At 43.0% G+C, this 24453-nt stretch overlaps 1 protein-coding gene and 1 long non-coding RNA gene across 4 annotated transcripts in view; one reads left to right on the top strand and one right to left on the bottom strand.

Moving 5' to 3' along the window:
* The window catches only part of GRB10 (growth factor receptor bound protein 10), a 169147-nt gene that overhangs the window by 117414 nt on the left and 27280 nt on the right, over nt 1-24453 (top strand). The window lies entirely within an intron of this gene.
* On the bottom strand, nt 20522-24386 carry LOC308060393. Its single transcript, XR_013926703.1, has 2 exons — nt 23900-24386; nt 20522-23492 (listed from the first exon to the last, which is right to left on the bottom strand). It is a non-coding gene; the product is annotated as an uncharacterized lncRNA (long non-coding RNA).

Consider the following 24453-nt stretch of genomic DNA (forward strand, 5'->3'; position numbering starts at 1 on the left):
TGCATGCCCAAGTGTTTCCTCCTCCATCATGTGCCTCTCTGTCCTCTTAAGTACCACCCATCTGCCTCTCACCATGGAGCCCAACCATGAGCTGGGAGAAAATTCAGCAGACCTCTGTGAGCATGTAAGCACTCCTACTTTCCATGCTGGGAAGGGCAGGTAAAGACAGGAGCAGGAAGGCCATTTTCTGGGTGACGCCATGGGATGTTGCAAGACCGTTTGGTATTTTTTCCTCTCCCTTTACTCCACATCTTCCACATGCGCACCTACAAACACGAGATCACCCCATGTCTGAGGGGGGCAGTGATTGCAAGCTGGGCGAAGGGACAGCTGAAAGTTTTTAAAACATAATTTACTTAACAGGATAAATGTGTTTGTCTAAGAAAAATGGAAACCATAAAACTACACCAAACCAAGACTGAACATTGTCCAAAAGATCACTAAAAACATCAGACAGCTAGGTTACCACTAATTGAAGTCCATCTTTGTGTTGCTGGTATAAACTAAGAATTGGTTGGTAACTTAGGTTATAATTTCTGGTTGTGTACAAATATTTTGGAAAAAGCATGCAATAATTACATGTAGGTCACTGCAATGCCACAGGATATTAGGCTAAAGAATCTTGTGTGAGTCAATGAAGCTTTCAACTGTAAAAATAGGGCAAATTTCTCACATCCCCCTTCTATACAGCCCAGGCAAACTTCCAAATAGCAGTTTGATGTACCAAAATTATTCACTCTTTTCTAGCAAATTAAATTCATAAATGGGTATGAATTAATGCTATTCTTTTTTCCAGATTTAGTTACCTTTCAAGGGAACTCATGTAAACAGTTCTTGGTTTAAAATTTTTTATTACATGTTATGATGCAGCTTTTAAAAATTTTTCATCCTGTAAAACTTTTATATTGGCTTTTTTGAAGACAAGGATGTTGATTTCCGAAAGAAAAGCTGTGTAAAAATACAAACTTTTGTATAATGAAATCTTTACATACTAAGTTAGATTTTTACATGTATGACAGCAAATTTTGTACTTAATCCTGTAGTTGAATAACCTTTAGCAACAAGACAGTTTGAAAATGAATACTGACATCAGGTTGAGTCAACGTGACTTCAGTTTTTCTAAACAGGCCAAATCCTGTAGCTGGATTAATCTGGACAATTCCTTAGGTCCAGGTCTAGGCACTCGCTTTGGCCCTACTTTGAAATACAGGTTTTCATGGGTGTCTGCCGTGATCTATCATGTTGTTTCTCTCAAGTCTTGCTTCAAAGCAAGGCTCTTAAGCTAAATAAATAAATCATACATAGATTGCTCTGTGGCACGTTTAACTTGGATGCCCTTTTTTAAGAAAGTTGCAATTGTGTTTGGGAAAAATTGGGAAAGATCAGGGCTCTGCTGCGGCACTGATCTCATGGTGTGAAAACAGGCCTTGCACTTCCCTGAGTGCCCCTCTCTCATTTGGAGAAATAACACTTTCCTGACTTAAATGAGCTAAATTTGATGGACAGTGTGGGAAAGATGTTGCATTACTTATCATCTTGTCCCCCGTGTCACGCGAACACGTCCCGTTGCTCCCGAAGAAATCAGGGAGGGGTGAGGTCACATGGCTCTGAAGGTCTCACTTGCTCGTTACTGAAGAAGAGTAACGAGCGACTGAAGGGTAACGAGTCTGCTGGACGAAGCTAAAGACAGGCAGTCCTCAGCGCTGTTAGCACGGGGCTGTCGGTGGGTCTGCAGGCTCTTCGGCTGGAGCCCTGCACCTGGTCAGCTAGGGACGGGGATCAGCACCAAGTCAAGAGCTGCTGTTTCTCCTTCTTCATGCCTGTTACAGCAAGAAGCTTGGTGGTAGAAAGAAATTAGTCTCTTCATTCTTGTTTGGAAAGTGCCAGAACAGTAGTTACAGTCCCAACATGAATTACTGGAAATACTAAGGGCATCTCACGCTCAAACCCAAAAGTATGTTATTTGTTGGGATTTTTTGTTTTTAATGACACAAACCTGGCCCTGCTCCCAGGAGCATTTTGGCTCCCTGCCCGTGAGCAATGCTCCTGCAGCAGGAGCGTGCTGAGAGGAGGGCTGCGTGGTCAGGACTGGCGGCAGCGCGCTGGGGGATGCGTTGCCTGGCCAAGGGGGGTCTGGCATGCTCCAGCACGGGACCAGCCCAACTCAAACCTCTCCTGCTGCACATGTGCTGGTAGCCCCACCAGGTGTTTAGCCACACAGTAACACTTGCAGTTGTTTTAAAAACTGGTTTACAGTAGTAATGCGGTTGGCAATTAACCTTTAGGGCTGTCATGTATAAATACTGAGCAGTCTGTACTATATGCTGCAGTAGCTGTACATTAGTGTATTCACACCAAATTTTCGTGTGCGCATCTTGGTAAGGTGTGCCCTTGCACAATTTTGTTGTGCGACATTATTCTTGCTATATTTTATTAATGGCACAGTGAGAATGTAACTTCAGTGTTCTGCACTTTGATTGGGAATTGACAGAATTGAGAAGCTATTAGGCTGAGAGTGCAGGGGGAAAATGGGAAAACAACATGAGGGAAATTCTGATTCTCTCTGTGCCTAGCAAGACAAGCAGGAGTGGGTTTGGGTGTAAACATCAGTGCGGTAGGGAATTAAGAAAAAAAAAACAACCCAGAACTATATTGGTTGATTGTTATTATACTGTAAATAAATGATTGAGATCTATTAGGGATGTCATAACTTTATAGTGATGGCCTTTAAGGAGTCGCACAGCATGGTGAGAATTGCTGCGCTGAGTCTTGGCTCTCTTTGCCATCTGTGCTGCGTGGATTCAAGGTGTGAGTTCATGTCAGCTTCCGATATTTTGGGCAGAAACCTTTTCGGACCTCTGCTGCCTAGTAGGACAGATGCAAGAAAGTTATTTTATATTTTTATTTAAAATATATTTTTTATTTATATTTTTATTAAAATTATCTATATCTATATTTTATATAAAAAATAAATATATATAGATAGATATATTAAAAATATATATATATCTAAAATTACAGGTTAGAGCCTCTGCTGTGTACCCTGCACGACCTTGCAGCCCAATGTTGTTGCCAGCGGTCGGTAGGTGAGCTAATCACGGGGTCCTTTGTGAGCTGAGGCAGCCCTTGCAGAGCCGAGCGGCAGGTAATCCCCCAGTCAGCGCTGTGGACATATGTACTGCAGGACTGGGAAGAGGCCCAATTTTTTGCTTGCTTGCTGGCATCTACATCTAGGGGTGGAAGGCAAAGCCCAGTGTTCAGTTTGTTCATTTCCAAACCATCCACACAGTGGTTGCTTAAGTATCAGAAATAATGCTGTTTGTTCACAGCATGGAAAAGGCTTCTTTGGGATTGCTGTGATTACCTGGACAGTGAACTGTGCCCACATTTGAAATGGAAATCTGTTTGAAATGTCTGTCTTCACTTACTTGGTGGTTGTGTGTGGACATGCAGGGGAAGAATGAACTTTCAAGTTCAGTGGTGTGGTAATGGGATGTTTATGCATTGCTGCAGAACTGGCAGATAAGGTTTTGTTCCGTTTCCTAAACAGAGGGGATGTCAGTTGGAATTTAATAACATTTTTGCATTAGAATAATACCACTGAGTTAATTGAATCATTGTGGGATGAGTTTCAGTTCTCTGTGCTCTGATTTATAGTCTTCTTACTGCTATAAAACTCTTATTGTATTATTCTTTCTCCTAATAGGAGTACAGAATTACTGTACTAAAAAGTGATTTTGTTTAATTAATGTAAGTACCTTCAATCTTTGCTTCCAGCCTGCCTGTAATCTGAACATCATTTGCAAAACTTCTATAAAAATGAGTTTAATCTGGACTTGTTAAAAGGCAAGCCATCACTGATTCACAAAAGCCACGTCATGTTTCTGTGTTGGCATTAGGATTGCTTATTCTCTCCAGTGGTAGACCCTGCTGCTGCCAGGGTTACTGGAGCCGGTTTCTCCTGCTGCATTTCAGGAAGCAACGGACCTGGAAACTTCTTCATTATGCTTCATGCCATAAGTGTTTGGTTTTTCTCCTGCTGCTGAGGGGGAAATGAATACCACTCGGAAGCAAAATGGGTTGACTTATCAGCTGGGAGTTTGGATTTCAGATCCCGTATTAAGCATGGGATGTTTCTGGAGGATGTGGGTAAAGCAGCTTTGTCTCAGCAGACTCATTACCAGTGAAATTTCATTAACAGCAAAGCAGCAGGTGGTCTGCACGTTTTCACAGGGGAAAGGGGTGAAAGTGGGAGAGACCTTGAAAAGCTGCTTTTGTTTCTCACCAAACAGGTGCCACGTTAGAGCACCTAGGTCTTCCCAGCGATCCCTTTTATCTGCCCAGCTCTTGTCTGGCCAGAGTGAAGTGCTCTGCTTTTTGGGGTTGTTTAGTTATGGACTTTGAGGACATCGCTTTACCCTGCACACACCCAGTGTCGGTGTCATGCGCTGCCCATCCAGACATCAAGGAGCATCACCCCTAGCCGCACGAGGGTGCTGAATGGCCCACGCCATTGCAGAAGGCGTCAGGCTCGCTGGAGCGTGCTCAGCAGCCACAGAGGGCCTGAGCAGGAGGAAATGGCCTCCAGTGCCAAGAGTTATGTCTGTGCCCTGCAGCCACAGGGGAAGGTTGGCTACCTCACCCTGTGGTGACCTTGCATGTGCTCCTCCTCTCACCTTTTAGGTTCAGCTTTAAAAATCACATTTCCCCACTATCCTTGCCAGAACAGGTAAGAAGAATAGGAACAAGCCATCCCTAAAAAGAAATAAGGTGCAAAACATTATGGAAAACAGTATTCCAAGCTAAACAACAGCATCCTGATAGTAAAACACCAGGATTTAATTTTATAGGCAATTTGCCCTTGGGCTTCTTTGAGTCATTTTTGAGCTCGTCCTTGCCTGCAAACTGTTAAGAGCAGCTAATTACTCTGAAGTAACTTGCTTGTCATGCTGTTGCTGGTCACAATTATTTCCCTGTTGCTTACTAAAATCCACTGAAAGTGAGCCAACCACCGTATTTCCAGGACTTATAAATAGCCTTACAAATGTTTGCAGCAATTCCCGTTCCCCAAGTGTATGCAGTTATGTAGAACAAGCTATAGACAAGATCTTTGATAAGTGTCTGGTATCAGGTTGTGTACCCTGTGTTTTAGCATTGAAAAATGCCTGGTGTGCTTGAGTTTGAGTGCTTTTTACTGAGTTCTCCCAAACTCCAGGTTAGTGTTATGTTTAAGTGTTTAAAGTATGTGCATGTGTGTGTGTGTGTGTATATATATATTATATGAATATATAGGAGAAGATCAGAAGATTACTTGCAGTGTTGTCACACACCTTGTAATATATTTCTGAAGCAGCTTGAAAAGAAATAGACATTAAACATATAAAGATCACCCTCTTAATTAGTCAAAGAACTGAAGCTAATGTTAAGGAATAACAACATCTAGTCATGCAAGTAAAAACCTTGTGCTTGATATTGTCAGAGTATTTTTTAGCGTTATATTTTGGTTTGTTCTATGGATTTTTTTCCACAGCTGACCTTTGAATTTTTTACTTTAACAAGCTAACTTGGCAAAGCTTTGTAAAGCTTGTCCAGGTGGGGCTGAGCCTTGCCTCCTGTGTTACATACAGCCTTGTCAAATGAGCGTCCTCTGATAGCAGACTCAAATGATGTCTGGCTGAAAAATGTCCTTGCTGTGCTTGAAGCTACTGTCGTTCCACTTGTAGCATTTAAAAGGTTCTAAATACATCTGAGAACCTCCTATTAATTTCCTCTTCTGTCGGCTTCATGAGAGGCACCAAGTCTGGGGTTTACTCCTGAATGTGGATCCAGTCAATATTTTACATGCTATTTGGTGAAAGTTTTGTTAATGCTTTTTGTTTATCTTTGAGCATACTTACTTATTCATCATGATTTGCATCCTTGTCTGTTGGGGCTTCAAGTTGGTTTTTTTGGGGTGGAGTTTTGGGGCTTTTTTGGGTTTTTTTGACGGCACAGATGAAAAAGGTAATATAAATCCCAAATCTTCCATTGGCTGCAGGGAGAGGCCGTGACTGCATGGGGAACAGAGTGCTCGTCAGCTGGGGAGGCAGGAGAGCACCACATTCAGCTCCAGGGATAGAGAACGTATATTTCTAAGCATTTGTACAGTGTGACACATTTCTTAATATTTTCTAGGATATTAATAAGAAGGGAAAACCAGGAGGCAGCCAGCTATATTTGTGCAATTGTACCTTCAGTGTAATTTCCCTTTGCTTGCTGTGAACATTTAGTTCTGCGTTACACTGCATGCAGGTTACAAATGAGCATTTGCTTAAAGGCTAATTAAGCATAGCTTAGAGCAGTACGTAATTGCAACACTTCAAGCGATACAGAGAAACTTCAAGCTGATCTGGCTAACAAGAAATTAACTTTGTGCTCTGCCCAAGCTTGTGCTAGCTGCTGCATCTGTAAGGTTTCATTACAGCTTGCCCTCTCTTTATGTGCATGGAATAGCCCTTGGGCAATCTCCAGAAGTCACTTTTTGTCTAGGAGAAGCCTTGAGCATTTAAACTGGAGCGGGGAATTCTGCAAGTGAAACAGGGTGAGGGCATGGTGGAGTCTTTCAGTGGGTAGGGAAGTGGCTTGTGCAGTGCATGCTGGCTTTGAGTGTCTCTTGCACACTTCATCCATTGAACAAATGTCCAAACGGGTCTAAGTTGAAAGACTGCTGTGTTGATGTATAACCATTATAATGAAGGAGCTGAATGAGCCTTACAGAAGGCTTTCTACATGTTGCTTTTATCCCTTAAACAAATAAATAATCTAGTAATTCTGAAGATGGTCAAACAAATTTTACAGCACTGTAAACATGCTCGCATCGATTTTTCATCTTTGCCCCTTTCTTAAGCCTTCTCTAGCATGCAGCTGTAAATGCTGCGGTGGTGAACTGATTCTTGTCTAGCAAAATGGTTGAGGATGATGTGCATGCAAAGGGCTTGTTTTTCCCCTAAGCTAGAGTTTTGGCAATGCTAATCTCCCTACATTCAAATAGCAGCCATTAAGGAAGGGGAGACCAATAAAATTCCAACAAAAATAATAAAAAGTGGTTTTAGTGCCAGACATGATTCATAGTGAGTGCATTCCTTTATGAGTTTACAGCAACCTCTGCTTTCTACATAATTGAGTTCATCTCTACTACGATTATGTATTTTCTGAACATGTAACTGCCAAGTATCTGGAGGTGCAGCTTAGTGTATTTCAGTATGAGGACTGGTGGAGTGTAGAGGAATTAGTTGCTTTTCTTGGTGGACTGCTTTGTTACTCTATTTTGAAATCTGTAAATGTAGGGAAGTAGAAACTACATTATTTTTCTCTTAAATTGTGAGACTAGGTTTAAATAGAATTTGAAACCAGTAAGGTCTCACTGAGTTCATTTAAAGTCTGAGTTGATAGTAGCTCAGATTGCTTGGCTTAGACTTACCTGTCAATGCAGAACTCTGACCCTGATATGAAAGGACTTCTTCCATTATTTGTGTACAAAACCATTTCTGTTGGTGCAAATCTTTTGCAAGGCCAGTTCTCCTTCAGTGACTCAGCAGATCTTTGGAAAGGTTATTGAAGAGTATTTCTTTATGCGGAGCAATTGTTCAGTACAACCATAATAAAATATTTTGGGAAGGACATATCTGACTTTGCCTAACATGACTGCCAGTTGGGTTTGTATGCTGCAGCTGAACTACCAATATCTGAACTAAGTACCTCTGTTGATTGCATATTGAATTATAAAAGGTGGGCATTAATGCAAGACAAACTTTGAGGTGTTTACATACAACAGATAAGCAGTAGGAATATCCATGCTTTTCATATTATTTGCTATGCAGTGGCTTTTTTTTTTGGCTGCTGGAAAGTGGCATGTAGACTAATGAACATATCCAGCATAGTTGTATTTTACAGCTACAGGCAACCCTTTCTCAAATCTCAGCTTGCAAGAAGTGGAGATGAAAGTCTTTAACTTTGGAGGGGGATACTAGGATTTCTTGCTGAAGATAATCTTCACCTTTTTGTGTCTGACTTTGTATTGTGAATGCTTATTATCAGTGGTTGGCTCAAACTCAATGTACAAGTCACATATGAGCTGTGGCCTAGAATTGGGTTTAATCACCCTTACGCTATCAGAGCCCTGCTGTCAGATTAATTTGAGGTAGACATGATAGTCCCAGTCTTTTACTGTCCTTCTGCTCACAGACCTTTTCAGGTGGCTGCTTGCTTCATGTAACAACTTATTAACAGCAAGTGCTGTTTTGGGAAGGGCCTTTGCATGTGCTCTGCTCCTACCCACCCAAAGTTATGTTGCTCCGTGCAGGGATAAAAATTTCTTTACAGAATTGTATCTGTTTGCCTTTTCAGTTTATTCTGTAGTAAAACTGAAACAAAACTTTCTAACAAATACCACTTAGCAAATCTTAGGTAATACTTTTTTATATTCACTGATCTCTTTATCATTGTATGTAATACTAGGCAACCACATATCATAATTTTTCACAGTATCAAGAAATATGATCCCCTTTAGACAGCCTTTGGGTGGGAGTTATTTCTGTGAACTACAGTTATATAAAAATTAAATCTCTCGTTTGGGTTGCATGTCTGGGTATCTCCAGTCATTGGTGACATAGGGAAGTACATTCATACCATCTTGGTTGGAGATGTGGGTGGAGATTAGGGCAGCAGAACTACAGAAGATGAGAAATTGCACTGAAGTGCCTCTTCCTCTTTCCACTGACCACAGAGAGCACCTGAATGATTAGTGAAGCCTAGATGTGCTTTGACTGAGGTGACTAGTGACAGCCGAAATGGCTACCATCTCTGTGTAGTCTGGGTGGAATGCAAACGAAACCTTAAACTAGGTAGTGGTCTGTGATGGAGGAGAACCTTTCCTTCCCTTAAGTTACCAGGCTGTTTTTATTAGGACCAAATCTGGCCTTGTTTCTAAATGGGAAGTTTTTGTTGACCGTTTGTATGAATGGCCAGCCTCCTCATCGCAGCCTCCTCATCGGTTACTCCTCCTGGAAGAAACTACAGAGTTTGTTTATCTGGAGAGACACTGGCAGCCGCAGGGCTGATTTTTTTCCCCATCACCTGTTAAAGGCCTGTGAAAAATGATCAGTTTCTAACCACATTTCTTATTGTACAAATTAGTCAGTGCTCTTCCATGCATCTCTCCTTAGTGTTTCTATGTATGTGTGCAGTGTTCAGACATCTGAGGTAGCCATGTAAAATAGATAACCATATATAAGATTTGGGGAGGGAATACAGACTGTCATGGGCAGATACTTTTAGCCATTGGAACTTCATACACGATAGTTATGCCAAAATCTTGTGAATTGGGTTTGGTTTTTTTTTTTTCCCCAGGAGCAAATGGGAATCTTGGCGGGGGGGGGGGATATATCTTCTTCAAGAGCCAGTAAGCCCATAGGGGAGAGAGTAACAGCAGGGGTTTCTAAAGTAGAAGGTTGTGGGACTGGACGACCATTTCTGAAAGTAACTGACCTCTGATGTGCCTGTTGATTTTGTTACAGGAAAAGCTACCTCAGCTCTTGTTTTGAGTAGAAAACCAAATGCAACAAACAGAATTTGGTTTGTAGAGAAGGAAGAAGTGTTTATTTCCCTAAATTAATTATCGATGCAATGGACAATCGAAGTCATTAGGCTGTCTCTCTGATGTTTTAGTTAAAAAAGCTGGATTTGTCATCTCTAGGTGGTTTCCGTGTTGAACCCCAGAACGAAGCTACCTGGTAATTTATCTAATCCAGTCTGTACACATGGAAAATAATGGTCTTCATAGACAAGGTTAAGCCATTTGGCTTAACAGGGCACTGTCCATAGGAGGGAAATGTGTTACGTGACACCTAGAACAGGGTGCATCTTTTCACTTACTCTTTAAACACAGATTTCATAATATAGCTTGAGTATGTTCATGCACTAGCTATTTTGTTACGCTTTAAGAAGTGAAATTCATTGAGTGTATGGGTTGGCAGAGCCTCAGTTGACATGAGCCAAGCAAACTTGGGTTGTTTTCTGTACAGCTGGGTACACTGAAAGAAGAACCTGCAGAACTCTGGCAACAAATCCACAAAACCACTTCTTTCTTACAAGTTACACTTTGAATCTGATCGGTGTCTGTTATGTTGAAGGGTATATGAGCAACAGTTGAACTGAAAATAGTTTCAGTACAGAGTATTTTTTGTTAATACTGTGCAGCAAGCCAAAAATTTTTACTTTTGCCATGTGTAATCTTGTGCAACAAGATGGGGGAGTTGTGGAAGAAGCAAATGTTGTGACACTTTTCTACATTGTACAAAAGGCAAGATAGATTTTTTTTTTTTCTCCAATAAGAAACCTTATGGCGGTTATGTTAAACCACCATCCAAAGACACAACCTTGTGAAGCTGGAAAAGGCAATAATTTTTCCCACGTGTAGAGTTCTCTCTACATGAATAAATAAAGAGTAATAAAGAGTGATAATGAGTGGTGTTTGCTGAAGTCAGCAAATTTTGTTTGACGCAGAAATGCAGTAATAATTATTAATAGCTAATCAAAATTATTATTGCCAGTTATACAATTACTAATGCAAAATGTTTTTAATGGACACTCTTCACTTCAAAATAAATTAGTTTTGATGTGTACAACATCAAAATCCTGTGTGGTGATTGAACAGAAGTAGGTGGTGTAATTTGAAGTCTACAGAATGAAATTTGAATGTATGTTACTAGTTTACGTAAATGCAAGGCTGCAACAAGCATATACTCTGAAGAAAGCCGATCTTAGTATTGAGATCCATACCAAAACCAAGCTAGTGTTTGGGAGAGGGGGTGGGGAGGAAGGAAGAACACTGTTTACATTCATATATATTTATTTATAAGTAAAGTTTTGTCTAGAAGGGACTATTAAATTATGTTGCCCAGGATCCTAAATTGAGTTGTTTACATATCTTCTGTTATATGTTGATTTAAGTTGTACTTTTGCCCTTTAAGCCTAGCCTTCTTAAAGTTGTTCTTACATAGCTGGGTCTGTTTGCCAAGTGCACAGCATTTTAAAAAATGTTTTATTTTGGATGGGAATGGAATTAGCTCACTCATGGAAATAGAAACTTCAGAATAAGGCAGACATCAAAAGGTTGATCTACCTTCTGCCAGTCAATCTGGAAAAAAAATGAGCTTGTGAAAAGGCAAAATAAACCTGACATCAGTGTTTTTACGTTCTCTTCTGGTTTCTTTGTGGTTCAGTTTTAGAAGGTTTCAATGACCTAGATTTTTCTCAGCATAATTCTTAAAGAAGATCCATGATGTAAATACAGAGCCATCAAAATCCTTTTAAAAAAATTGTCATTCGTGCCAGGATGGAAATAAAGTTACTGGTATCTTTTCATGGTAGATTTCTTTAACTTACTACCAATAATTTATAGAGAGGGGAAAGGGGAAGAAGGGAGCACGCTTAAGGTAATGACTGTTCTATGTTGTCTATAATACATAAAAGTACAGAGTCAACTCCCTTGTCATTGCCTTTCTGAGTCTTGGAAATGGTTGAATTCTCCACAGTCAGCTGCAGTAGTAAGGCCACTGTTAAAAGATTTCCCATTTAATACCATGCAGAACTGGTTTCTAGGGAGTGCCTGTTGTCTTAAAGAAAAGATTTGCCCAATACTTGGTCTTTTCCTCTGGGGATCTTTTTGATATTCATTTGCCTACACTAAACAAAGAAACTAGGCATATGAGCTATTTGAATATAAATGTCTTTCTAATACAGCTAATTATTTTAAATGTTTAATGGGAGCCTTATGAAAATTGTTGCATAAACTTTTCAATTAGAGAGAAGGCTCGTTGATTGCATTTGTGCAAGATGTTTAATTGGGTGGACAACACAGAATAAATACATTTGGAAATTATCTCAGATTACCTACTTTTAGGGGTATGCCTACAGGGAGGAGAAAGCTTTGCTTCCAATCAACTTCAAAGATAAGATAGCTTAATTGGAAGCTGGCTGTGCCTTGACAGCTTCGGAGCAGCAGTGACTTCCATGTAAAATAATCTGAAGCAGATGCTGAATGAAGAAGTAGCATTTTCTTTCGTGCAAGCTTTGGCATCAGATCTCTAGCATTATATTATCTAGTTCTATATCACAAAGCATCTTTTTATTGTGACTTTGTTTCGGTGTACTACCTCATGTTTAGACTTACACAGTTAAGTTCATCAGCCTTTGACAAATGGGGTTTTAAGTGTTTCGGAAACACTTAACTTAAAGGAAACTTAGATCCACTGTGACATGGCTTGGGAAAATACTGATGAAAGATCCTAGGAAAAGACCCATTTAGGGTTCCTAAACTGTGATCAAATTTCACTAGGTTGTTTTTTTTTTTGTTGGGTTTTTTTTTAATGCTTTTAGTTAATATTGTGGTATTTATGTAACTCTGCACTATTTGTATAAGAGATTACAGGCTAGAGAAGTGGGCTGCCAGAAACCTCCCAAAGTTCAGCAAGGGCAAGTGCAAAGTCCCCACTTAGGGAGGAACAACCGCAGGCACCAGTACATGCTGGCGCCCACCCAGCTGGAAAGCAGCTTGGCACAAAAAGACCTGGGGGTCCTGGTGGACACCAAGTCAGACATGAACCAGCAGTATGTCCTTGCCACAAAGAAGGCTAATGATATCCTGGGCTACCTCAGGCAAAACATTGCCAGCAGGTTGAGGGCGGTGATCCTTCCCTTTTATTCATCACTGGTGGGGCCATGCTGGAGTGCTGGGTCCAGTTCTGGGCTCCCCAGGACAGGGGAGACACAGGCATACTGGAGAGCATTCAGGAAAGGGCCACAGAGATGGTTAAAGAACTGGAGCATCTCTCCTATGAGGAAAAGCTGAGAGGGCTGGAACTGTTTAGCCTAGAGAAGAGAAAGCTTGGGGGCATCTTATGAATATATATAAGCACCTGAAGGGAGGGAGGGTGCAAAGAGGACAGAGCCAGGCTCTTTTCAGTGGTGCCCAGTGGCAGGACCAGAGGCAACAGGCACACATTGAAATACAAGAGGTTCCCTCTGAACATCAGACAACACTTCTAACTATGAGGGTGACTGACCACTAGCACAGGTTGCCCAGAGAGGTGAAATTTCCATCCTTGGAGATATTCCAAAGGTGTCTGGATGTTGTCCTGGGCAACAACAGGCTTTAGGTAACCCTGCTTGAGCAACAGGGGTGGACCAGATGACCTCCAGGGGTCCCTTCCATCCTCAACCCCTCTGTGATCCTGTGATTGTTCTTAAACTTTATAATGGAAAAAAAAAGGTTAAAGGCATGATGATTCTGAAATACATCATCTCTGTGTTATGCCTTTAATACTAAGTTTGGAATTGTGAGGACAAAGCTCACTGTTCATTCATTTATAACTACTGAGTTTCTAAGAAGAGTAATCTTTTTACTTGCCTAGTGTGTGCCAGCATTATCAAAATAATCAACTTGAACTCATCTTTTAAGGATTCTGTTTAGATTTACTTAAGGGGGCGATTTCTGTGTTGAATGTTTTCATCTTATTTGTCCATCAACAGTACTGAAATTAAGCAATGGCAACCGAAGTATGCCTAAATATCTGTTCACTTCATACATCAGCAAAAATAGAGAGGAGCCAGTCATCTGATTTATAAATGCTGAGAACCTGGACCAGAGCACTTAGAAGATGATCTGTTCTCATGGGAAATCCACAGCCTTGGAGGCACTAAAAAAGAAATCGCTCAAACACTTATTTAACTAATCATAAGAGATAGTACGGCTTTAGAATAAAAGATTACCAGTTGGCAGAAAAGATGATGGAAAACACTTAAGAGCTGTGAAAAGAGGTTTGTATGATTCGGTGAAGCTTTGCACTGAAATCTGTTTAGTAAGTGGCAGAGGAATACTAATAATGATGTATTCATGAAGGATAAAGCCTGGTTTAGAAGTATGATGTGAATCACACTGGGCAAGGAGGGTGTAGTGGTACCAAGATAAGAGGAGCTGCTTTGGAGCAGGTGGCTGTGTTGGTCCACAGTACAAAGCAGCGCTCGTATTTCCATGGTATGACCAGTGATGGGGCATGCAGAGAGCTGACATGTTAGTCTTCAGGGATGGGCTAAGGAGAGGAGTTGCAAGAGAGGGAGGATGGAGCCATGTGTGATACTTCAAATTAGGCTGCTGAAAACAGTGTGGAGAATGTGAGAAGAGGGGCTGTTAGTGTTCAGAGACAGCTACATGGCCACAGGTCCTTTAAGGCAGTTTGTGTGCGGGTATGCTGAATGTCTTACTCATTGTAGCTTTAGCAAAGTAACCTTCTTTTTAAAAGTTGGAATGAAGGCTGCCAGACTTCCAGCCAAATAATACCATCTATAATGAGCTAACTACTTTGCTTTTGAGCTACTGCTGCTCCAAGAATTAGCGCTTAGAAACGTCAGCACACCTAGACTATAGGGGAGAGCTTCTAGAGGACGTTGTTGTGAGTCAGATTGTATAGAGAACCATTTAGTTGCCTTTTTTTCTCAGCTTTTGGTAAAAATCCTTTCAATTCCTAATAGGCTATGTTCAGATACTAAGCTCTCTGTTTCTCTAATGTCATGTATTGCTTGTTCGGCATCTTTTTAATTAGTGACATTTTATTTAGTCCAAATTAAATATGCCAGATGTAGCTGATTTAGTGGCTAACAATGATGAGTGAGGGGAGGGAGGGAGAGCTAACATTATGTAGCCGTCTGTTCTCAGGGAAGTTGTTGGTTGGGTTTTTTTATTTATTTTTTTTTATTTCTAGTTCCACAAGAGAAGTTGGAGTGGTAACCATGGAAGCAGGGAATTTGTCCCTGTAAGCTAAGCAAAGGGTTGGGTTGTGTGGGTTTTTTGTGTTTGTTTTTCTGTTTGTGGTGCCCCTACTAGGAGGAAGGGGTTTGTAAAATGGTCTTGAGCAAGCTCTGGAGAGGGAGCTTGGAAACAGATAAGTTAGAGGCACTTGCCATGGAGTTAAAACTCACGAGTTGGTCCTGCTGTATGTGCACAGATGGATGGGTGCAGCAGTGAAGCAGAGCAGTGAGAGATGTGAAAAAATTCTTGGTAACTTGCATCTCTAAGCCAGGTGGTTTGGGTGGGGTGATTAGACACTGTATGCTAATAAATCTCTTGTATGGTTGTGCTTGGGGTTTTGCCAATATTTTTCACACTTTTTTTTCACTGAAAATGAATAATTCTTAGCAAGTTGGAAGAGAGGGAGACTTGCATGGGGCTAGCTGCATCCAGGAGAGAATATCTAACTTAGTCATGGTGACATAACCCCAGATTTTGCATCAGCCCTCAAAACTTTTGATAGATCATTGTTGAATTTGGGCAAAACCATTGTTTTCCTCTGATACATAAATTTACTGAAAATTAAACAGCAAGGTAGTTTTATGGAGCTGTTTCCCATTAAAGCAATTGCTGAAAATTAGAATTATACGCACCTTGGGGAGAGGATAACATGAGCCCTCTTCTCCCATTGACATAACTTTTCCTGGGCTAAGATCTGCAGGGGATTAATTCTGGCCACACAGTCAATGCTTACACAGTTGCGCAGAACTACTCTCCCAATGTGAGCATCTCTGTTAAAAGCATTTATTGTGTGCGTGTGACAAACTGACCCATAAAACATCCTGAACCTTGCAGGCAGCAACAATTAGCCGATACTTGCTGCTTGGAATCGCCAGCTTCCAGAACGGTAGCTTGGGAGACAGGAAGTGAAGTGGTATTGCTGAATACTGTACAGCGAGGAGGCAGCTGGCGGCCAGGCATTAGGGATGCTTTGCCATGCTGCTGTAGTTAAGCCTGTCACCCGCTCGTTATAAAGCACCCTTCTTTTATTGTCAGGGCAGTAGGAACTCAGCCCTGTTGGGAAAACCAGTTGTGGGTTGCGACTGATGCTGTTGGAGTACAGGAAATTTCTATTTCCCAGGTGTGCTTGAGCTCTGGGGATTTTCATCACCCGGAGGCCATTAGGCTGTGAGTTTCATAGTGTATTTGTATTTCAGGTTTCCGTCATGTAAATGGTCATAATTCCTTGAGTGCCTGGAGGTTATAGCCAGTCTTTATTAGGAGTCTTCCTGCATGTTTTGCCATTTTTTCCATTAGCTTCCATTACTTTTTTCACTGCCCCAAGTTGCTCTTATCTTCATATTTTCACACTTGTCTTGGTTGTAGCCCCATATTGTGTCTCCATGTGATACGCTATACTTTATTCTTGTCTAATCAAGTTACGCATATTAAGTTCATAGAGTTTTTCTTAAAAAGTTCCATTTTGATATCTAGCTTCCCCCTCTCTCCAGAAGCTTTGGTCTACCTACCTGGTTGGGATGTCAGTGTTGGTTCATTGGGGTGTGGAAGGGAATAAAGGAACTTTTGTAGTAACAGATAATTGATTTTTTTTAAAATTTAGTACGTGTCTGTGTGTGTCATGAGAACTCTTTTTATCCTGCTGTTGCCAATTCTGGCAAGACTTGTCAGACCTAGGAACTGGGGCTGCAGCTAAGAATTTGTTTTCATTATTTTTTCAGATCTATTTCAGCCTTCAGGGCTGCAGAGAAAACCTTGGGAACTCTGCATTTGCAAGCACCAGGGAACAAACTTACAAGTCCTTAAATCCTAGGCTTTTTCACTGCTTGTTATTACTTTTTTTAGGAGGAGGGAGGAAGAAATATGAGTGGGAAGAGGGTCTATCTTTGTCTTCCTCTGTGTTGCATTCTAAGCTTGTAATTTCTGTCCAGCTCTGCATCTTCTGCTTCCTTAGATTCTTTTGCTACCAGACTAGGTAAATTGGATTGCAGTTGTTCAAGACAAATTTCATAATTACCGGTTCTTAAAATACTGTGTTTGTTTTGTCATGTCTGGACATTCCAAATATAGCTTGTTTGGCATTGTCCCTGATTGTTGGGCTGTTGTTTCATTTCTGTGATTATATCAACCACAGTCAAAATCCTGAGCTCCCATCGTATCAGATAAGAGACTGCCCTAAAATTTTTCTCATGCGTTAAAAATGCACACATTTTCAAATACTAATCCTCAGTTTCCAAAGACATCTTCAAAAGTCATCTCTAATCCCTTTGCTAATAATACGTGGCTGGACTGATGCATGCAAATGGATGGCTGGAGCCAATTCTAGCGATATATACAACCCTTAGTGTTGTTTCCATTTTCTGCTCTGTAACCTCTCTGCTCCTTTCTCCTCAGAAAAGGGAAGGGGAATTTTGTGGACTACCCTCGTAGAAGTTGTACTTGGACAATGTAAATGGAAGTGAGAAGCCAATTGTATGTTGCCGGACCCTAAGCTGAAATGGCTTTCTGATTCATAGGGTGGCCTGGGCACTCAGGTGACAAGTGCCTCAGCTGCAGTTGTCAGTGTCCTGCTGGGAAAGGAGGACCCATCCAAATCTTTGGGACCTGCACCATTTTTCTAAATCCTATGGGAAGCTGCTCTCTCTGGAGCCTTGCTGCGCTGTCTGCCAGGCTTCAAATTAATGTGGTTCTTGTGGTTGAAAGCCTGTGCAGCAAGGAAGATGTGGTAATAATTCCTTTTCTACAGAGTAATTTATAATGGCAAAACAATTTTAAATACTCAGTAACTAGCTTGGTTACTTAAGAATTTTAATCACGAAATTATTATGGTTTTTCTTTGTATTACCCTTGCTAGGGTTGTTAGTGACTTAAATTGTGTTTGAAAGAATTTTTCTACTAAACCTTTCTCTTGTAGCAAATTCAGAAAATAAATAACACATTCTGTAAGCACAGCTGAGGAAGATTGCAAACTATCTAGGGATTAAATTGCACAATAAAATATATGAAAGATAAAGGTTAATGCCAGCAACATCACTTAATGTCTTTTATTACATAATCAAAGCAGTGTAACAGTGCCTGTTACTATCTTTTTTTTCCATACATAAAGGATCTTGAAACTAGAAAGGATTTTTGCATGAAAAGCAATTGCTGTTGGGAGGAGCTGTGTGGAGAGAAGGGGGCTCATTTACAGACATAATCAAAACTAATGGGAAATGCTGGGTGGGGGAGGATGCAGGTGAAGAGGAAAATATAAGCTGTCAGTGCTGTGACCACAGGAAGAGTCTGGACCCCCAGACTGGGGACTGGGTGGGCTGGATGTTACTGGGCTGCCTTCCCAGTGATGTGGACTGGCACTTCGTCAAAGCCTATCCAAACTGCTTCTCAAGCTTTCTTCCTCTCTTCCAGCATCCTGCAAATAGCCAGAAGCTTCAGCAAAATTCGTAAAGGCCTATTGTTATTCTTCAAAGGACTGAAAATTGGTCTTTCTCCTTTCTTTTACCTGAAAATGAGGGGCAAATGAGGAATTGAGTGGGAAGACATGAAAATGTTAAACGGGTCAAATGATTTATCTGACCACATGAGCATTAAACCAAAGTGGGAAAGAGCAAAACAGCTTTTGGGGATACTGTCATAAAATCTGTGTGTTGTCTGTTTGTAAGTATGTATCACTTAAAACTGCATTCTGCTATTTATTTATAAAATATGGAAATTACAGGGTAGCAACTTAAGTTTCCAAACTTGCAGCCTTTAAATGTGAGCACATGTTGGAATGAATCTTTTGTTCATGCAGGCAGAGGTTATATCTTGAAAACATGCTCTGTACAGTCTTTTCTTAAAAGTACATTGCACAGTTCACACCTTTGTATGTAACAGCTGAGATTTCCTGTACAGAGGGCATTAGTACTTTAAGTCTTGAGAAGATAGAAACAGAAAATGAGTATAGACATCTATACTCATTGTCTCCATAACAAATAGCTTTTTTCACACCTAGTTTTGTATGAGAGGAGGAAAAGCTTTGGCTTGTTTTTACAATATTTGGGGTTTTAACTTTAATAGTACCCCAGATGTGCTTGTTGTATATGTTCCTTTAAATGTGCTTTGTGTATCAGCAACATCACACTTTTTGCTTACTTTTTTTAATCTCAAATGTTGACAATTGCAGTATGTAATTATGCTGGGTTTGGCTGGGGTAGAGTTAATTTTCTTCACAGTACCTAGTAAGGGGCTGTGTTTTGGATTTGTGCTGGAAACAGCGTTGATAATTCACGGACGTTTTCATTACTTCCGAGCAGCTCACACAGAGCCAAGGCCCTTTCTGCTCCCCACCCACCCACCAGTGAGCAGGCTGGGGGGGCATGAGAAGCTGGGAGGGGACACAGCCGGGACAGCTGACCCGACTGACCAAAGGGATATTCCGTACCATATAGTGTCGCGCTCAGCAAATAAAACTAGTGGGAGAAGAAGGAAGGGAGGGTTTTCAGAGTTTTGGCATTTGGCTTCCCAAGTAACCGTTATGAGTGCTGGAGCCCTGCTGTCCTGGGGATGGCTGAACACCTGCCTGCCCATGGGAAGTGGTGAATGAATTCCTTGCTTTGCTTTGCTTGCGTGCGTGGCTTTTGCTTCACTTATTAACAACCCACAGGTTTTGTCATTTTCACTCTTCTGACTCCGTCCCCTGTCCCACCGGGGCAGGGGTGAGCAAGCGGCTGTGTGGGGTTTAGCTGCCAGCTGGGGTTAAACCACAGCAGTATTTATGCCAATAGTGCAGAGACATGTTTGCTTGATTAGTCACCTCGGCCTAAATTCAGCCACTAGAGCTTACAGCATCCAGCTGAAGTCCAGCCTCAAGAACCTAGATTCCCTCTGCAGCTTGCAAAGAGACACAAATGCCTTTGTCATGTGCTTTAGATCTTAAGTTACCCCATCTCTCTCCCTTAGCTTCAGAAGGAATTTAACTCTAAAATTACCTGGGGTGAACGTGGGCCTGGGCATTTGTACGTGACAGGTTTGGAATTGCTGACCCTCCAGATAGAGACGCTGACTTGAACCCGGCGCTAAACCCGGTCCTGCCCTGCCCTTCTCTGCCCACACCACTGGGACTCCCAAAGCCCATCTCGCTGGTACGACCTCACAGAGTTCGTGACCTCCTTTTTGGTGTTTGATGACCACTGAACATACGATAATACTGATTGCCCTTCAAGTTGAGTTACTTCTTTGCCTCTTGGAAATGGGTTTAAAATTTAGCAGCCCAGCAAAGAGGGACAGAATCAGGGTTTTGTAACGTGGCCAACTGAAGTTCCCCCTGCCTCTTCTTTTTGAAGATTGCTGTTCTGAATATGAAAGTCAAAGGCTGATCTTGATCTTCTAGCAGTTGTTCTCCTTTGTTGTTCGTAGGCTTTTAAATGTGTACCTAAATATAGTATATGCCAGAGGAGAGAGTTCATGTTGCTATGAGAACCTTAACCTCAGCGTTTACTAAGGTTTTGTGTTTATATGTAGGGGGGGGAAACAATGATCAAATAACTCAGAGTTGTTTTTCTTTTGTAAGGAAATGCTATCTGATGCCTTGTATATAAGTGGTCCTATCTGCAATGTATTGCTGTTACTGCTGTTGTTTTTTCTGAAGAGCTTTTTTCATGTATGAGGTGAGCAACAGAGGAGGCAAAAAGAGCCATAGGGTTAACCTACATATTTATTTTATTGCAGCACTTGAAATTCCCATGTCTTACAAAGCTGTGTTAATGGAGCTGGGCAAGTAATTGGGGGCTGGCTGGTGTTCCAGTGTGTAGATGTGGCTGACCAGGTTGCTTGCCTGTCAGGTGTGCAGAGAGCATGCTTAGAGGCTTTTCTTTATCAAACATTTGCTAGTTTAGGAAGCAAAACCTTTTTTGTTACCTCTTCAGCTAGGCAAATGGCAGTTCAAGGGTAACCTGCATGCAGAGCTTGAGTCTTCAGCAACTTTGAGTTGGACTGATCCTAACTGAAAGCTTCCCCATTCCTCTAGTGACTCTGACTCTGCTCTTGTGAGCCTATGAGCTTTGTGTATAGAAAGCTTTTGGAAGAATGATCTCATCAAAACAGGGTTTCAGAAAACAGCAAGTACCTGCCTGCTACGTAGGCGCTGTTTGCAATAAATTGCTCCTGCTTGCACAAGGTACATGTGTTGTTTGAGTTTTCTTTCTGTGTACCTCACTGATGGTACAGTTCTCATGTCTTGAACAATCTTGAGTGAAATCAGGGGATGAAAGTCAAAACTTGCTGGACTGATTTTCAGTTTGTGCAGCTCTTGGTAATGACTCTTCAGTGTATTTTAATGGCTTTCTGTGATGTCTCTGATCATCTCCTATAAAGGGCAACTCTTGAAGAACTAGTGTACTGGAACTTTTTATGTATTAGATTTCAGTCAGAGGGCCTTCTGATAACTAGTACTCTCTCCTTCTACTTAGTTTGAAGTCATAATCCAGGAAAACAAAGGTTGGTTTGCAGTGATACAAATTACACTGTGATTAATTTCAGGCTGTAGAATGCAAATCTGGATCCATTTGATGCTGAAGATTTTCAGCATAACATCATTTAAAAGCATGAATTTGAATGGTAATTTTGTATAGTCATAGAGGAGTTTTTGCAGAAAAAGGAAAAAAATAACACAAATAGAAAAGTGGAGAAGTAATGTGAACATGACACAACTAGGGTTCTTTTTGTCCTCATTCCTAATAATGTTTGCCTTACTTGATGCACACAAAATACTGCAGTGAAGTTGAGGAACTGAGGCTGGAAGATGAAACAGCCATGAGGGTACTCAAGATACGCGACCCATTATATGAAACCACTGAACTGATGAATATTAATGTGCTTTTAAATTTTTAATTTTTAAGTCTTTCTGCCTTTCAAAAAAGAAAAAAAAAAACTAAGAGAAAAAAAACACCAAAAAGAAAGCTTGGGGGAAGAATCCTTCCCAGAACAATGGTGCAGTCTGTTATCTGCTCCTTTGCACTGTAAAGCACTGAATGTTCAGCCAATATAGTGCTCTGGTTGGCTTAGCATTCTTAACCTTAATTTTGAATAGAAGGTGCCTTGTGCTGCTGACGTAATTAGGGCCTTTTGTAAATCACTGTTGCAGGCAGTCTGCTGTTGCATTTCACTGCATTTCTCCAGCGATGCAGGGCAAAAGTGTCTAACTTTCTGAACCTCTCTTCAGGCTAAGTCTTTTTATTATTGGAGTATTTTATTCAGAATGAACTCTGCTTCATTTTCCTTTGTAGATAATAAGCCCCAAATTAATTTTGCAAATGAAACAGTGTTTTTGGTGGGAGAAGTTTGAATAGGGAGCCTTTAATATCGTGAAGTAGGAGATGATGATTTGGGGGGGAAAAAAAATGAAATGTGAAAGGATTGGATTTGACCAATTGGCTTTAAGTTTAGTTCCCTCTGTGATACAGTATTATCTGCCTCTTTTGTCACAGGAACTGTCAGAAAGTTTGAGCTGAATCTTTGTCATCGAGCTGGTTTCGTATTTGCGGTTGTACGTCGTGCTCTGCAGTGTTGTGTGGGGGCATAAAATCCCCTTACCTTTCATGTAAGCCTCTGGGGACCGTCGCACTCCTGCCTCCGCAGAGGCACGGGTTTTCATCTCACTTCTGCCTCTCCTACCCTCTCTGGCATGGTTCAGCTCAGGCCATGACATCCCCTCCTGATGCAGTCTTTTATATCCATGATGTCAGTGGCGACACGAGGCCTTGTGCTGTCCTTGATATCAAACACAGCACTATTAATAGTCAGTGAAGTTAACTTGTTTCTGCCTTCACGCTGCCCACCCACTGCACTCCAGGCCCTGGGCTGTCAAAAGCATCGATAAAACCATCCCTGCAGATGAGCGTAGGTGCCTAAGGTGGCTCCTGTGCTGTGGGAGTAGCGGGGTTCTGCCCACATGGCCTGGCCAGGGGAGCAGGGAACGCAGTGTGCCATCTTCCCGCAGAGCGGCATGCAGAGCCGCAGCCGTCCTGTGTTCTGCACCTGCCTTGAGGTGCCGTTGTAGTTCGGGGTGGCTGGCATCGGCTCATACTCTGGGCAGGGAGCAGGGGGTGGGACACATACCTGCGGTCCCTTCGCTATATAACGAGGGAGCGTGGCATGCATGAGTGTAGAAGAAGCTGCAGCGTTCTTCCAGTGGCCATGCTCCATCAATTCTTTATGTGCCTAGGGGCAGGGAAAAGCATGGTGATTGTCTTACAGCTCTGTCCTACCTGCAAGGGCTTGAGAGGCACCCTCAGCAGAACGGCTTTTCCCCCTCTTCTGCGACTTGGCAGAGGCAAGGGTCAGGCGCAGCCTGTGCTACATCGCTGCCTTGTTCCCAGCAAAACCGCAGGGAAGGAAAAGGTTTCCTGTGCCGCAGGTGTTGTAGAAGTGCGGGTTGCGCTGGCGTGGCTGGCGCAGGCTGCCCTGCGGGGGCTGGGGCAGGGCGCAGGGCTGCGCCGCCCGGTGCTCCTGCGTGAGCGGGTGATGTCACCGGGATGGTTCCCGAGGCAGGAAGCCCATCCCAGAGAGTTTAGCTTCAATACAGAAAGCGGAGTTTGGTGCACCAAGAGTGCGCCGAAAGTCGGAAGGAATTCTTTCACCACCCCTCTTTGGCTGTGTCGCTCCTTCCTAATCTCTTGCGATAAAAAGTAGAAGAAGAAGGAAAAAAAAATTGTGACCGGGTGTTACCGCCCTTCCCCGTTCATTCCCCACTAAACGCGAAACAAACAAACCAGCAGCTTTGTGTCGTGCCGAGCGCTGCCCCGCCGGTGTGCCTGCACGGCCGGAGCGGGAGCGCGGGAGCTGCGCTGCCCTGTTGCGGGCGGGTGCGATCGCTGCGGGCGGGTGCGCGGGGCGCTGCCGCCGTCCCGCGGGCGCTGGCGGGGGGTGCGCTGCCACGGGTGCTGGTGACGGGGCGCGGACTTGCCCGCAGGACAAAAAGCGGAGGCACCCCCACCCCCCGGTGTGTGCGAGCACGCCTGCGGCTCGGCGAAGCGCTGGCAGGAGCGGGAGCGCGGCTGCAGCGCTGTGCGGCACGCATACCTTCCCCGGGGCTACAGCAACCGGGATTCCCCCTGCTCTCCCCCGGAGCCGACTTCTGAAAGAGCTGGCTCATCCCCGCTGTCAGATGGAGCCGTTTCCTGAACGCGCGGCTTTGAGTCACTTGGGCTAGATGAGGCTTTAACTCCTCCCTCGCCGGGCTTCGGTTCGTACGTAGCCGGGGGAGCGGGGGGAGGGAGGCGGCGGCCGGCGGGCTCCGGCCGTGCGGTGCCGCCGCCCCCTCGCCCCGGCCCGCCGCGCCCGGCCGCGGAGCAGCGCGTCCCGCGCCCGGCGGGCCCGAGCGGAGCCGGCGGCGGGGCGGGAGCGGCGGCGGAGAAGTTCAAGTGCTTAAGTTGCAGCGGATGACATCAGCGCGGGCGGGCCGGGCCGCGGGCGGGCTCGGCGCCGGGCACCACGCGTGCCTCCGCCGCCCGGGCTGCGGCTCCCCCCGCCCGCCAACTTCGGCGCTGCCGGAGGGGTCTCAGACGCCCGTGGGTGGTCATAAAAACAAATTTCCTTTGTAATTTCTTTTTTTTTTTTGGGGGGGTGGGGGGGGC

Source organism: Falco punctatus, assembly GCF_963210335.1.
Source record: "Falco punctatus genome assembly, chromosome: 3".
NCBI classification, from domain to species: Eukaryota; Metazoa; Chordata; class Aves; order Falconiformes; family Falconidae; genus Falco; species Falco punctatus.